The following is a 15,083-nucleotide window of genomic DNA, read 5'->3' as shown; positions in this document are numbered from 1 at the left end:
AACTTGTCATTTTTATCAGTTATATTAAATGAGGTATTATAAGTTTCCATGGACAATAAAGATGCCTCATATTCTTTTGTTGTGTCAAGTTGTAGTGGGTATGGGAATGAAGATGTGTGGTCGCTTGTTGTGAAATTGAAACTCAGGATTGTGCTTCTCATCTTATTTAATATGAGATAAAATGTCTTTATATTGAGATTTATTAATTATTTTCATGTTCATCAACTGGTCTAAAATGGCTGATGCTTCATTAAAACAATTGTTATTTCCAGCCTTCTTACTGCCTAACAACAACATCTTACTGCCTCTATTAACTAATTGCGATGGGTCATTTGGAAGAAAACTAACACCTGAACCAAGGATACTTAAAGCCTGAATAATGTGTTTCTCCTTCTCATTCTTCCTACTTTTACCAGAAAGAATAACCTCATAATTTAGAGTGTTCAGCAGATCAATATATCCTCTATCATCATTATTTTCCATATCCAATGGTTTATCAATATACTTTGATTCATCCCTCACAGTTGAACCTTGTCTTCCATCTTTTGTGAGAAGAAACATTAATCTCGGAGTTAGTTTAACAGGGGGTTGAGCAGAACCCAAGAACCTTAATTCATCATTAAATATCAATACCTTTTCTTGAACAAGATGAAATATTGCTGGTTGTTCTGTTGGAATGAGTCCTGCTTTGGTTTTTGAATCCGCTGAATATTCATTGTTTTGAACAGCATTCACAATATAATCAGGGGGTTGATTAATCTCTTCCAGTTGTTGAAATAATTCTTCATCATGATATTCTAATTCTCCAATATGCTCTAATTCTTCCTCCGTCATTTGACTGAAATCTTTTAACATTTGAAGCTTTCTGGGAGTATATTCTACTGTGGGAACTGTGGAAACATCTTTCATTTTTTCTTGGGAAGTTTTTAAAAGTGGTTTAAAAAATTTCTCTTGTTTTCTTTCAAATGCTTCTTCGCCCGTTAGTTTCTGTCTGCGTTTCTTCTTTATGTCTTCCTGTTGTTTTACAACTTTTGAAACCAACTCTTGATGTTCCTTAAATCTTCTTGCTCTTTCTTTTGCATCCATTTATTTATTGTAAAATATCATTTAATGAATTGTAAAGATCAACAGGGAAATTTTCCTTTTCTTCATCATTCAAGTAGATGTGTTCAAATAAATCCTTTTCTTTAAATATTTCATCAAATTCTTTATTAACATTAATGCGAGTTGTAATTTCTTCTTCACTCATACTTGCATCTCTGCTTTTTATACGTTTGCGTTGAGTTTCTTCATCAACATCAAAACCGAATGATAAAATCTTCACTCCACTCAGATGTTTAATAATTTGTCTCGTTCCTTCTGGATTAGTTTCTAATATCCCAACACCACCAGATTTTAGTTTCCTTAACCCACTCTTACAATGTGAATATTTTGTTGTACCAAGAGAAACCTCCTCAAACATTTGACCTTCATTCCTCAATCGCATATGTTCCTCCACTGAAATATAGTGATAATCTTCACCTTTTACTTCTCCAGGTCTTATTGCTCTAGTTGTTGTTGATACAATGCGTATCACGGGGTGTTTTTTAAGTAAATTTACAATATTCTCATTTGTACTACACAAGAACCTTGATTTATGAAAGTTTTTTTCCAGAAGCAGATTTAGCTACAAGATTTATAATAATAGTTGTCATTTATATATGTAATTGTTTATAAAACAAAAAATATATCCCTTAATATCTCATCTTGTTTCACAACAATATATTTATATTTTTCAGTCGTGTGCTTCATGTAATCCTCAAATTTCTTTTTACTACATAATGTAGAACAATGATCTCTCCAAAAATTATTGATATCTATTGAATTTAACTTGAATAAAATAAAAGTATTAGCATTGTTTCTGATGGAACGATGAGGAAGTTGAAAGTACGATTGACTAAGATAAATACAATTACAAGAAGAATGTCTCCCTCTTGTGTAGTAGCTGTCCATTACCGTTTGGTTTCTCTCATTAACACAATCATCAAAGATAACGAGGTTCTTTTTTGATTTATCCAAATCTTGGGAGACGGTATATCATCCGTATTATCACTAAGAATACAAGTTATAGGATTTGATTTCTTTTTACATCTCTGTGTATCACAAAATAGTTGAATTATATCTTCAATGTTATAATCATTTAGGTTTTTTTGGCGTTTAAATAAACCGATTATATCTTCTTTTTTAAGACCAGCATTAAAACCTTGTGAGAGTAGTTGATACTCTGGTTGAAAACTCGACTTTGTGAAAATTATTAAATTATCATAATCTAAAAAGTTGGGAGTGAGGAGCATTTTTAAAAGTAAGCAGGTTTTTCCACATCCACTTGAACCAACTATGAGACATCTTAATGAATTTGGGAGATTTTTATGGTTGTTAAATTTTATCTTATTTCCCCAAATAGGTAAAAAATCATTCATTTATATATTTGAAAAACAGGTTATTTAATTTATTATTGGCTTTTTTAGAAACTCTATATTTTATCCTAAGTTCAGGTTTAATTTCAAGATAATCCATTATTTTATTTATACAATATCTTGTGTTGATATTTCCCTGAAAATTACATCCATGAATAATATACAACAACAATCCTTTGAACATTTCTCTTATACGTTCAGTTTCTTCCCTTGTAAGGAAAGGTGTGTTATCAACCTCATACTTTACATTCATTTCTCCAATCAATCTTGTAAAGTAATTCATTTTTGGTGTAAATCTAAAAGAATTATTTTCCTTTTTATATTTTTTATTATCATTAATTAGAAGATAATCACAGAATATACATTGTTTATAGGCTTTTGACTCTGTGTTTCATCCCCGTCTTTCACACGCAGGACAATTCTCAAATTTGTCATATTGAGAATCAGGAAAGTCTAGCATATTTATAAAGTAAAACTTTACTTAAACTGAAATTCATCTATACTTTCAGTTGTATATTACCATCGATATCGATATACTTTTTTTCATTATCAGATTCAACGACAACATTTTTATATTAAAGGTAATTTTAAAATGATCGTTAATTACTATTGAACGAAATGTCATTTCACCTGATATATTAACATCCTTTATTTCATCAGGATTTACATCTTTAGGGTTGTTGAAAAAAATACAAATTTCTCCTTGCATATTACAGATGGTCTTATCCTTTCTTTCTAAAGCTTCATCCATAAGGTTTTTGTTTTTTGATACTTTTTCTTGTTTCATTGCTTTTTCTAGTTTAGAATATATTACTAGAAGGAGAGGAGAAACTTTTGTTAGAGATACTTTAATTGATGTTCTACCAGGTATACTAAAAGCCCTTCCAATGAAGGAAATTGAAGAACTCATATTATTTACCATAATAGTTTTTATCCAATAGTTGTTATATTTTTCTTTGTTCAATTTTACATCCTTGACATATTTCTCAGTATCTTTAACAAATGAAGAGATTGATTGAAACTTGTCTTTTGTGTCTTGAAACATTGTATTTATTAAGTGAAAAAGTTGGAGGATAAAATGGTTTTAAGCACAGATTCACCTGTAAAACAAACGAAATTTTCATCAAGAAAATTTTAGTTTAAGCAAAGATTTATTATATAAATATGGTGAATACAACATACTGCGATGTTTGTAATCACGAATATAAACATTATAGAAAACACCTCCAAACCAACAAACACACATTTAATCTGTTTCATAAAATATCTCCTCTTGAGTTGGAAAGAAAACATTGTGATATCTGTTCAAAGGATGTTTTGAAGAGTAGTTATAATAAACATCTTCAATCACAAAAACACAAGATAAATGAGTTTAAAGTAAAGGGAGACTATTATATTGAAAACACTGATGGGGCATTTAAAGGGCATATAAAAATAAGGATTTTTCAATTTGGAGAACCCGGTCCATCATCAATAGCTGAATCAATTGAAATAGTGAAACCCGATGTTGAAAAATTTATTAAAAAGACATTAAAAGAAATGAAAACTTTAAAGTTTTATATGGGAGTGAAAATGAATATGAAAAGACAAGATGAAGAACAAACTCCTTATATGAGAACAGATCTTCATTTTATAACATCATTTCAAGATTTTTTGAATAGTGGGGTTTATGAAGAACTATCAAGACAAGAGGAGGATGTTGATAATACAGTGGTAGGAAGTGGATTCAATATTAAAAAAATCATCTTTTTAGATATACACATTCTAAAATCAAACCCTCTTAAAGCTTCTTCTTATATTGAATTACCAAAAGAAATAAAACTAAAGAAGGCAGTTGTTAATATTAAGAACAATGATAATAAATGTTTTCTCTGGTCTGTTCTTGCTCACTTACATCCACCAAAATGTAATTCAGAAAGAGTAAAACAATATATGAAATATGAGAATACCTTGGACATTAAAGATTTTAAATTCCCAATGCCACTAACAGATATTCCTAAATTTGAGAAAAAGAATAATCTTTCTATTAATGTATATGGATTAACGGATACAAACAAAGTTCAAATATTAAAAATTTCAAACAACTATAAAAATGAAGAAACACACATTGATCTTTTATATTTTAGTGTTGGAAAGAATTCACATTACACATACATCAATAATTTATCAAGATTAATCTCTTCTCAGGTATTCAGAACAGCAAACAAAATATATCCTTGTTAGCGATGTCTTAATTCATTTCATACAAAAGAACGATTAGAACAACATTCAAAATATTGTAGTCATCATAAATCAGCTGTAATTACAATGCCTAAACCTGGTGAAAAGATTTCTTTTGAAGATTATAATAAATCTATCATGCACCCATTTGTGATATACGCTGATTTTGAGTGTATCCTTAAAAAGATTAATACTGCTTCTCCTAATCCAAAAGAATCATATACAAATAAATATCAAAAACATATTCCTTGTGGTTTCTGTTATTATATCAAATCATCTGTTGGAGAAAAGTATAACAAACTTGAACATTATCGTGGAAAAAAAGCTTCACAAGAGTTTGTAAAACGATTAGAAAAGGATTGTATAAGACTCACTAAATTAATGAAAGAAACAAATGAACCGATGAAATTAACCAAAGAAGAAAAATTAGAATTTAGAAAGAACAATTTCTGTCATATTTGTGAGGGGGAAATTAAGGAGTCTAAAGTTAGGGATCATTGTCATCTTACTGGTAAATATAGAGGTCCCGCTCATTCCTGTTGTAATCTTAATTATAAATTACCTTCTTTTATTCCAGTCTTTCTTCACAACAGCGCCAACTATGATACACATCTATTTATAAATGAACTTTCAAAAACACCGGGGAATATTTCTGCCATAACAAACACAAGTCAAAAGTATATTTCATTTCCAAAAATGATATTCACAAAACCTATAACTCGTATTCGGTTTCTTGATTCTTACAAGTTTATGGGAACACCACTAGCCTACCTCGCATCAAATCTAAGCTCCACGGACTCTTTTCCAAATCTTAATTCATTCTTTCCAAAAGAGGAAATTCTCACGAAAGAGGAAATTCAGATTAAAGAGAAATTCAAAGTAAAGAGGAAACTCTAATTAATGAAGAAATTCTAACTGAAGATGAAATTCTAATTTTAAAGAAAATTCGAACAATGAATGAAATTCTAACTAAAGAGGAAATTCTGATTAAAGATGAAATTCTGATGAAAGAAGGAATTCTTACGAGAGAGGAAATTCAAACAAGGAATGAAATTCAAAGTAAAGAGAAAATTCTTACAAGTAAGGGAATTTATCCTTATGATTATATGGATTCATTTATGAGATTTAAAGAAACACAACTTCCATCAAAAGAAAGTTTCTATAATAACCTTTATGAAGAAGAGATAAGTGATAAGGAATATAAACACGCACAAGAAATATGGAAATTATTTAAGAGAAAGAACCTTGGAGAATATCATTATTTATATCTAAAAACAGATGTTTTATTGTTAGCTGATGTGTTTGAAGTTTTTAGATCACTCTGTCATAATAAAAATTGTTATGGATTAGATCTTGCCCACTATTTCACAGCTCCTGGTTTAGCTTGGAGTGCAATGTTGAAAATGACAAAACAAGATATAGATTTAATCAGTGATGTTGATATGCTTTTGATGATTGAGAAGTCCAAGAGAGGTGGAATATCACAAGTATGTTCAAAAAGATATGCTGAAGCAAATAATAAATATCTTCCAAATTATGATAGTGAAAAAGATAGTAATTATTTGATGTATTTTGATGCTAATAATTTGTATGGATGGGCAATGTCTCAATCTCTGCCTTATGGTAAATTAGAGTGGGATTATGAAAAGGCTTTGATGAATATTGTTATTTCTTCTCAAGAGGAATTGAATGACGAAGAAGAAGGTTATTATTTTGAAGTTGATTTGAGGTACCCGAGTGATCTTCATAATAAGCATAAAGATCTTCCTTTTGCATGTGAGAAAGAAACCCCAAAGAAAGAATGGTTCAGTGATTATCATAAAAGTTTTAATATTAAAGGCAAATCAACAGAAAAGTTATTAACAACATTCTATGATAAAGAGGGATATGTTTTACATCAGAGAAGCTTAAAACAGTTTTTGAGAGAAGGATTGAGAGTAGCTAAAATTCATAGAGTTTTAAAAATTTATACAAAGTCCTTGGGTGAAAAAGTATATTCAATTCAATACAGATATGAGAGCAAATACAAAAGTAAAATTTGAAGGCGACTTTTATAAATTAATGAATAATGCTGTATTTGGAAAGACTATGGAAAATGTTAGAAACAGGCAAAACATTAGATTCGCAACATCTTGGAAAGAAGCTTCGAGATTGATAAATAAACCAAGTTTTGAGAGAGAAGAGGTTTTTTCAGAGAACTTTTCTGCAATTCATATGAAAAAGGAAAGTATTGTAATGGATAAACCAATTTATATTGGAACAGCAGTTCTTGATTTATCAAAGATATTGATGTATGATTATTTGTATAATGACTTAAAGAAAGAGTATGGTGAAAATGTTTCATTGTTGTATATGGACACTGATAGTTTTATCCTAGATATAAAAACTGATGATTTTTATGAAGATATGAAGAAAAACATTGGAGTATATGATACAAGTAATTTCAGCAAGAAGAGTGAGTTATTTTCCAAAAAGAATGAAAAGGTTATTGGTAAGTTTAAGGATGAGTTGGGTGGAAAAGTAATGAGTGAGTTTATTGGATTGAGAGCAAAGGCATATGCTTATAAGTATGGTGAACAGATTGATAAGAGGTTAAAGGGAATAAAGAAATATGTAATAAAGAAATCAATAACTTTTAGAAATTATTATAATTGTTTGATGAATAAGAAAGAAGAATATAGGAAAATGAATACAATAATAAGTTATAAACATAACATATATAGTGAAGAAGTAAATAAAAAGGCATTAGGAGCCTTTGATGATAAGAGATTTATTTTAGATAATGGAATAGATTGTGTTCCATATGGATATTGTATGATAGAGTGAATAGAATAGATTGTGTTTTAACGATGGGAAGATGGGTTAGGGTTTTTTAAGGGCTACCGCCGCGTTTTTTCACAATATATAAATGGTTAAACCAAGTGTTAATCAAACTAAAGAGTGGAGAAAATCTCAGTCTTGGTATATAAATGGAAAACATAATGAATGTGAAAAATATCAAATAAGTCTTATTGAAAAAATAACTAAAACAAAGGTAAATAAAACAAATAAGCGAATTAATTTAAAAACTAGTAAGTTGGAGGATGTAAAGAAAAAAATGAATATCCTTGAATGGACTGAAAACTTTGATGGTTATCAATTGAACAATGAAAAAACAATTTACTATAATCTCAAAATGATATGTGGCTCAGGAGGTGGCCAGATGAGAGCATTAAGAGAAGTTTATCATTTCGTAATGGCACAAATGGGGTATCTTAAAAAATATAAAGATTCAAATGTTTTGTTTGTCAATATTTTAGATGGGGATTATTGTGCAAAGAAAATTAAACTATTGAAGGAATTTGAGAATGAACAAATCTTTATAGGTTCAATGAGTGAGCTGTTCAACCCCCAGGTGTTCAATTCAATGAGGTTCAACCTCCAGGTTAAAAGGGGAGACAAATAAATATACCTTGGGATAAAAAGAGGGTTTATTTTTAGGGAAAAAAAAAGGGAATCGCTGAAAATCCCCCATTCATTTACATGGGGAAAAGTGAGCCAGAATCAGTATTCTTACCCTACTAAGGTAAATCAACAGAAAAGTTATTAACAACATTCTATGATAAAGAGGGATATGTTTTGCATCAGAGAAGCTTAAAACAGTTTTTGAGAGAAGGATTGAGAGTAGCTAAAATTCATAGAGTTTTAAAATATAAACAAAGTCCTTGGGTGAAAAAGTATATTCAATTCAATACAGATATGAGAGCAAATACAAAAGTAAAATTTGAAGGGGACTTTTATAAATTAATGAATAATGCTGTATTTGGAAAGACTATGGAAAATGTTAGAAACAGGCAAAACATTAGATTCGCAACATCTTGGAAAGAAGCTTCGAGATTGATAAATAAACCAAGTTTTGAGAGAGAAGAGGTTTTTTCAGAGAACTTTTCTGCAATTCATATGAAAAAGGAAAGTATTGTAATGGATAAACCAATTTATATTGGAACAGCAGTTCTTGATTTATCAAAGATATTGATGTATGATTATTTGTATAATGACTTAAAGAAAGAGTATGGTGAAAATGTTTCATTGTTGTATATGGACACTGATAGTTTTATCCTAGATATAAAAACTGATGATGTTTATGAAGATATGAAGAAAAATATTGGAGTATATGATACAAGTAATTTCAGCAAGAAGAGTGAGTTATTTTCCAAAAAGAATGAAAAGGTTATTGGTATTAAGCATTAAGAGAAGTTTATCATTTCGTAATGGCACAAAAGGGGTATCTTAAAAAATATAAAGATTCAAATGTTTTGTTTGTCAATATTTTAGATGGGGATTATTGTGCAAAGAAAATTAAACTATTGAAGGAATTTGAGAATGAACAAATCTTTTTGGTTCAATGAGTGAGCTGATCAACCTCCAGGTTAAAAGGGGAGACAAATAAATATACCTTGGGATAGCCTGGTTATATATATACAAAGCCTGGTGTTGGCCTAGTGGTTAGGGTGGCGGCTTGGGATCCCAGTGTCCCGAGTTCGAATCCCGCTCAGCTGCTGAATTAACACCAGGGGGTTGACTCAGCCTGTCATCCTTCCGAGGTCGGCGAAATGAGTACCAGTGTACTGGTCCTGGTGTATGCCCCGGTTAGAATAGGTGTACCATATCCCTGTGTTGTAAGAGGTGTCCAGCAAGGGCATCCGACCATAAAACATTGCCTCACAAAAAGCCAAACCCCTGCACAGCATGGAAAAACGGATAAAAAGGGGGTTTATTGTTAGGGAAAAAAAGGGAATCGCTGAAAATCCCCCATCCATTTACATGGGGAAAAGTGAGCTAGAACCAGTATATTCACCCTACTAAGAGGGAGCAGATGACAGACTTGGCTTGGGGGAGGGAGGGCAGAGAGGGAACAGATAGGATTGAGGAGTTTGAGGCTTTTGAGGGGGTGAGGGTGGGGGGGGGAGGAGATGAGGACTTTTGGTTGGGAGGGGGGTTAAGGACACAGTATTGTGTGTGGGGGTTAGGGGGGTTAGGAACCCAATGTCACATTTTACATGATGCAGAATTTCCATAGGTCCATGATAGTGCCGTTGTGTCTTTTTGGTCTGTCTGGTCTTTGGGGTTCTCCAGGTATTTTGGATTCTCTTGGTATTCCTCGGGTCATTTGGATCCACTGCGTCTTTTGGGTCCTCTGGATCCTTTTGATATTTTCAGTCCTCGGGGTCTTTTCGGTACTCGAGGTCTTTTGGGTGTTTTGGTTCCTCGGGATATTTAGGGTCCTTGGGGTCTTTTTGTGTTGTTTGTCTTCGGGGTGTTTTTGGCGTTTTGGGTCTTCAGGGTATTTTCTGTCTTTTTATTATTTTTAATCTTTTGAGTCTCTTGGATCTTTGGGGCATTTTTCAGTCTTTGGGGTGTTTTGGGTTTCGAGGTATTTTAGGTCTTTCGTGTCTATGGGGTCTTTTGGGTCTTTGGGGCTATTTGGGTCCTCTGGGCACTTGAGGTTAAGTGTTTCAGGTGTCATTTGTGGGTGGCATAAGGTCAACATGATGATCCTATGTAGCAAGTCTGGATATAATCTGCCCAGAACTGCAGGAGAAGCACAACAAACAAACAAGTACACACACAAACACCTGTCCGTAAATTATAGTGAGGATTCATCAGTAAATCTGTGGATTTTATCATCATCATCATCATCATCATCATCATCATCATCATCATTATTAAGATTGATCAACTGTCATAGGCGCAGGGTTTTCCATTTCTCACATCACAGTGTGATCCATTCTGTCGCTGAGAATTTTTCCTGGACAGGTTTCCCCTTCATCACAGGGTGTTGCTGAATTTGAAACTTGGACACTTACCAATACACAATGACCTATGCTTTCTGAAAGGCACTGTGAGATATTTAATGTCCACGAGCCATTGTTCACAGAGGAGACAACGGGCTTTGCATCTTCTATGAAAGTAGAATACTGTGTACTGCACTCACTGGGTGCAGGAAGAAAGGGTACAGCTCTCGTCCCCCCTCCAAATTATGAATGCGCCATCACCAAAAATAATACATATTCATTCTACTTCACCGTGATGGATGTCGAATGTTCAAAATCGATTTCAAAGTTGCTCGCTCTGAAAACCACAGCACCCTCTTTTGAGGGAGATTAGAATTACAAACAAACTTGCTCTGTTTGGAACTCGTCATGAAATTGCTGGCCGAGTACGATACCGAGTGGTGTGCATGATGTCTGCGCACCTGTGAGGGAACCAGGAAAATAAATCGATTGGATATATTCTTCGTGGGAAAACAAATGGTGTCAAAAGATGTAGGTACATATCTTGATTTTCTCATTTGAAGTTTCACATGGTGGCCATTTAATTTTTTGGGATGATTTTGGTCTTAAGAAGAAAATCAAACAAACCCAAAAAAACATGGTAAACAAAATATTCAGTATGAGCAACTCCAAATCCTTCAAAAAATAATTGTTTCGCTAACTTTTCCTCCAAAAAAAAAAAAATTGATGAAACTGGAGACAGCACGACGAAAGATCAACTGATTCTATGCACACAGTGAGTTGGGGAAGATTGTGTCATCACTGAAGACCCAGTTGGGATAATGTCAGTAAAAGCAGAAATGATTCAAACATTATCACTTCTGCAGAGATATCCTAATTCGCCTGTGCCTCCCTCTCAGCAACTACCATGGTCAGAGTCTCAGCAACAGCATGATAGCAGCACCTTTTCATGGTGCTGCTATCATGCCAGGAATAAGGAATGGAGTGGCTACACTCAGGTTGGAAAGGAAGGGCCAACATGGCTCTCAGTGCACGGCTTGGTTTACTGTCAATATGTGCTTGCAGGATGCTTCCTGGGCTGGCAGGACAGTGTAGAAGTATATGTACACTCGCCTGGGTTTGAATCTTGGCCCAGCTATAAACTCTTATCCTGGTGTTTCACATTCAGAGTGATTCATCAATGCATGCCATCCCTGAGAGGGATGCTAAACGCGGCGCCCCATCTCATGGCATGAGTTGGTGGGTGTTAAAGATCCCATGGTGTCCTATGCGAATAGTGGATGAGCCACTACTGGTACCCTGAACAAATTCCATATTCCTGCTCTAACCGTCAGGAGGTACTCCATCAGTGGCACAGCTGTGCTCGAAGCAAATATTTTGACAACTCCACATGAAAGAATAAGAAGAATGTCCCTTGGATGTTAAAAGTTCTGCGAGATCCAGTAAAGGTCATACTTAACCTTGCATAGCTCTTGGGATTCTCACTTAAAAGATAGACATGATTTGGATACATGACGCACGGGTCATCTCCAAGTGCTCAAGATCTCAAGACACTTTGTCACACTTGATAGACAACCAGAACAGGAGCAAAATCTGCTCTTCTACAAAAATTACAAAGCCTTTTTATACCTTAGAAGAAGCCAACAAACAGCCATCTGATCAAAATGCAAGAGCTGTTGAATGCCTCTTGGAGAAGTTAAGCTTTTGTCATCTTCAGTATTTCCGAATATCTGCCAGTGACCCTTCAAGCAAAAAAACACAAATGTTCATGATGCTTAAATAGCAGCTGAACTGGTAATAATAGGTCAGTTAAGTGCAGGTAAATGGCTGTAAATGTTGTGATGCTTTGTTACATTCTATTGTTTCACCAGTACATGAGATGTTTTAATTGTGAGTAGAATGCTTGCAATGAATATTTGATGTTTTTCATGTTTGTATATTATGGACATCACCTGGAGAGAACATGTCACCAATGAGAATCTGCTGGAACAGAGTGGACAATGGTGCCTGAGTGACATTGTGATGGAGAGATATCTGAGGTTGGAAGGTCATGTGCTACGACAACCTGTGAGGCGACCTACCGGCATTGCTATTGAATAGATTCCGTCTGGTGGGAAAAGAAAAAAGGGGGGGGCAAAAACACTTGGATGGGTACCTTCAAAGAAGACTTCAAAGAGAGGGAAACCACCTGGAGTGAAGTAAAAGAGCTGGTTTGGAACCGGATTCAATGGAGACGATTTGCTGCCCAATGTCCCGAAATGGGGACCGGAGAAACGAACGAACTAACTAATATGTTTATGTAAAAAGTGAACTCAGAATAGCCCTTCTCAAGCCTTGACGATCTTGAAAACATAGGAGTAGCAGGAGGTTTTGCCACTCGGTGTCCACCAGAGCACTGTTCATGGAACCTGATACCCTCCTCCACCCATCAAATTCAAACCATCTTCCTACTTGCCTGGTGTATGATGCAATCCACGGCTTGGCAAGCCATGGCATGGCAAGGAGCGTTACAGTTTGTCATCATATCCTATTCTGTCAAGAATCAAATGCTGCATGAGATAGCTCCAATGGGGGTATGCTATCATTGAGCTCTCTTGTCAGTCTAAGGCAAACAAAATATAAAAATTAAGATTGAGTGAGGAGTTAAAAGGTTAAAATTGTTAATCATTATATTTATTCTCAAGCCAAGGCTTTACTGATAATCGTTATAAATGCAGTGACTGTACCAGGTGTTTTGAACTTCATGCCAATTCAAAAACCGAAATATGTAAACAGACTTTGCACATTCAGAAGGATGCAAAGATATCACAAAAGCAAAAGCATCGACAGAAAAGTATTTTGCAATTTTCACAAGAGAAATGAGCCATAAATATTACAGAGTATAAATGGCTTCTGCACTGAAAAACCAATCTACTTGCAGCTCTGAAGGCAACCGAGAAAGTTTCCATTGCCCTCTGGTCTCAAGTTGCCTGACAATGTGTCGCACTGCAAGAGATGGTGAAACCAACAAATTGGCCCTTGGTGGGAAGCCACAGCAGCATCTCTTTGCCAGGCTTGCCTTTCACGAGGCCCCCAAGGCAGCTTTGGCCTGTGGGTGTGAAGGCAGGTGGTAAAGGTGCGTTCCACTTGCCTTTCACCTGGCACAAACGACCCGCATCCATATTGATTGCTTTGTATCCTCCACCTCCCCACTATCTTCCCCCCAAACACCACCTTTCCTCTCAAATAATCCACCTGCCAGAGGGCAGCACAGTGGCTGGAGTAGCTCCCCTCCAAGCTATCACCACATGTGGGCTTTTGATCGAAGTTCCCTGCCAGATGGAGGAGCAGGGTTGCCATGCCGGGAGGAAGCATAGATCTAAGAAGGAGCAGCGTGCCAAGGCTGATCATGTTATACTTGCACCCTAGGTGGTGAGGGAGCTTGTGTGAAGGGAAGGGAAAGTGGAGGTGGTAGGGTTGTGGGGGGTGGGATCGAGCCACGACTCAACGTGATCAGCAGTCTCTGTAAGATGTTTCACAGATCTCCACAAACCTCTCAGGGCGTCTTAAAATAATGTAAGTCTTTTTAAAAGCAAGCGCTTACAAGATTATGAATTACAAGCATGACGTCGAATGTCGTCTACAAAAGCCCTTAATCTACTTGTCTTCAAATAATTAACACCCACTTGGATGCAGAATTCTGCAGAATATGAACATTTTTATGAGCCCAGGGAATACAAGGGAAATCCCTGATCCTGTTACTGCTAATATTTTCAGTCTGTCTCTATGGCGTAGCTTTGGGAAGAGGGCAATGTAATATACTTGTCGAGCTTTATGCATTCTGACCTATTCTTCAAGCTAAACATTTGATTTATTGCTGGACATATTGCATGTGGAATTCCACAGCCCAAACTGCTTTATGTTCTGTGAATACAATGAAAAGCTTTCAAACTCATTTTGCTTGCACAAGAAACTGCCAGAGCAGATCAAAAGGAGTGGTTGTAAAGTGTGCAATTATCTGGTTCTCCCACAACAATAATAATAATAACAATAAGTAAATAAATAAATAATCATAATCAGCAATATATATTCTGTACCAGTCGCTCTGTGTATCTGTCTGTCTGTCTGTCTGTCCATCCAGGGCGGAGCTTCAATGGCATGACACCACCCTCATTTCATACGATAAAAAATTCAAATCACCACCATTTTGTTCACTCTGTATAGGCCTTAGGCTTCAGGCTTTTGGTATACATTTGAAGACTGAACAATGCATCTTCTATCATGAAATAAAGGTACGTTTTGATGACAGTTCATGCAGCGGAAATGAGGTAATGCATGTTTTGTTCAGGGGCGATCGAGGCAGCGGTCTATTATGCGCTGTCAAAATAGGGTACGTTTTCATAATTCAGAGGAAAGAAAAGTTTTTACCAAAAAAAATCTTTGATTTTCACCCGAGTTTTCAAAGCTCAATAGTGCGCAAATACAGGATTTTTTAAATTTCTCAACAAGCTGTATTTCACATGTGCATGGAAAGTAATTCACATATTATGTGACGTAAATAAACGTATGTGGGTTGGTAGGAATTGACAGTGTTTTAATGTATTTATTTACTTCTACCAAAGGTGGTAAAAATGCTGTATGATAATTTGACATT

This window comes from Eptatretus burgeri, chromosome 11 (genome assembly GCF_056783735.1).
Source record: "Eptatretus burgeri isolate ZD-2024b chromosome 11, Ebu_testis_v1, whole genome shotgun sequence".
Taxonomy (NCBI): domain Eukaryota; kingdom Metazoa; phylum Chordata; class Myxini; order Myxiniformes; family Myxinidae; genus Eptatretus; species Eptatretus burgeri.
The sequence above is the reverse complement of the archived record's forward strand: the minus strand, read 5'-3'. Positions refer to the sequence as shown.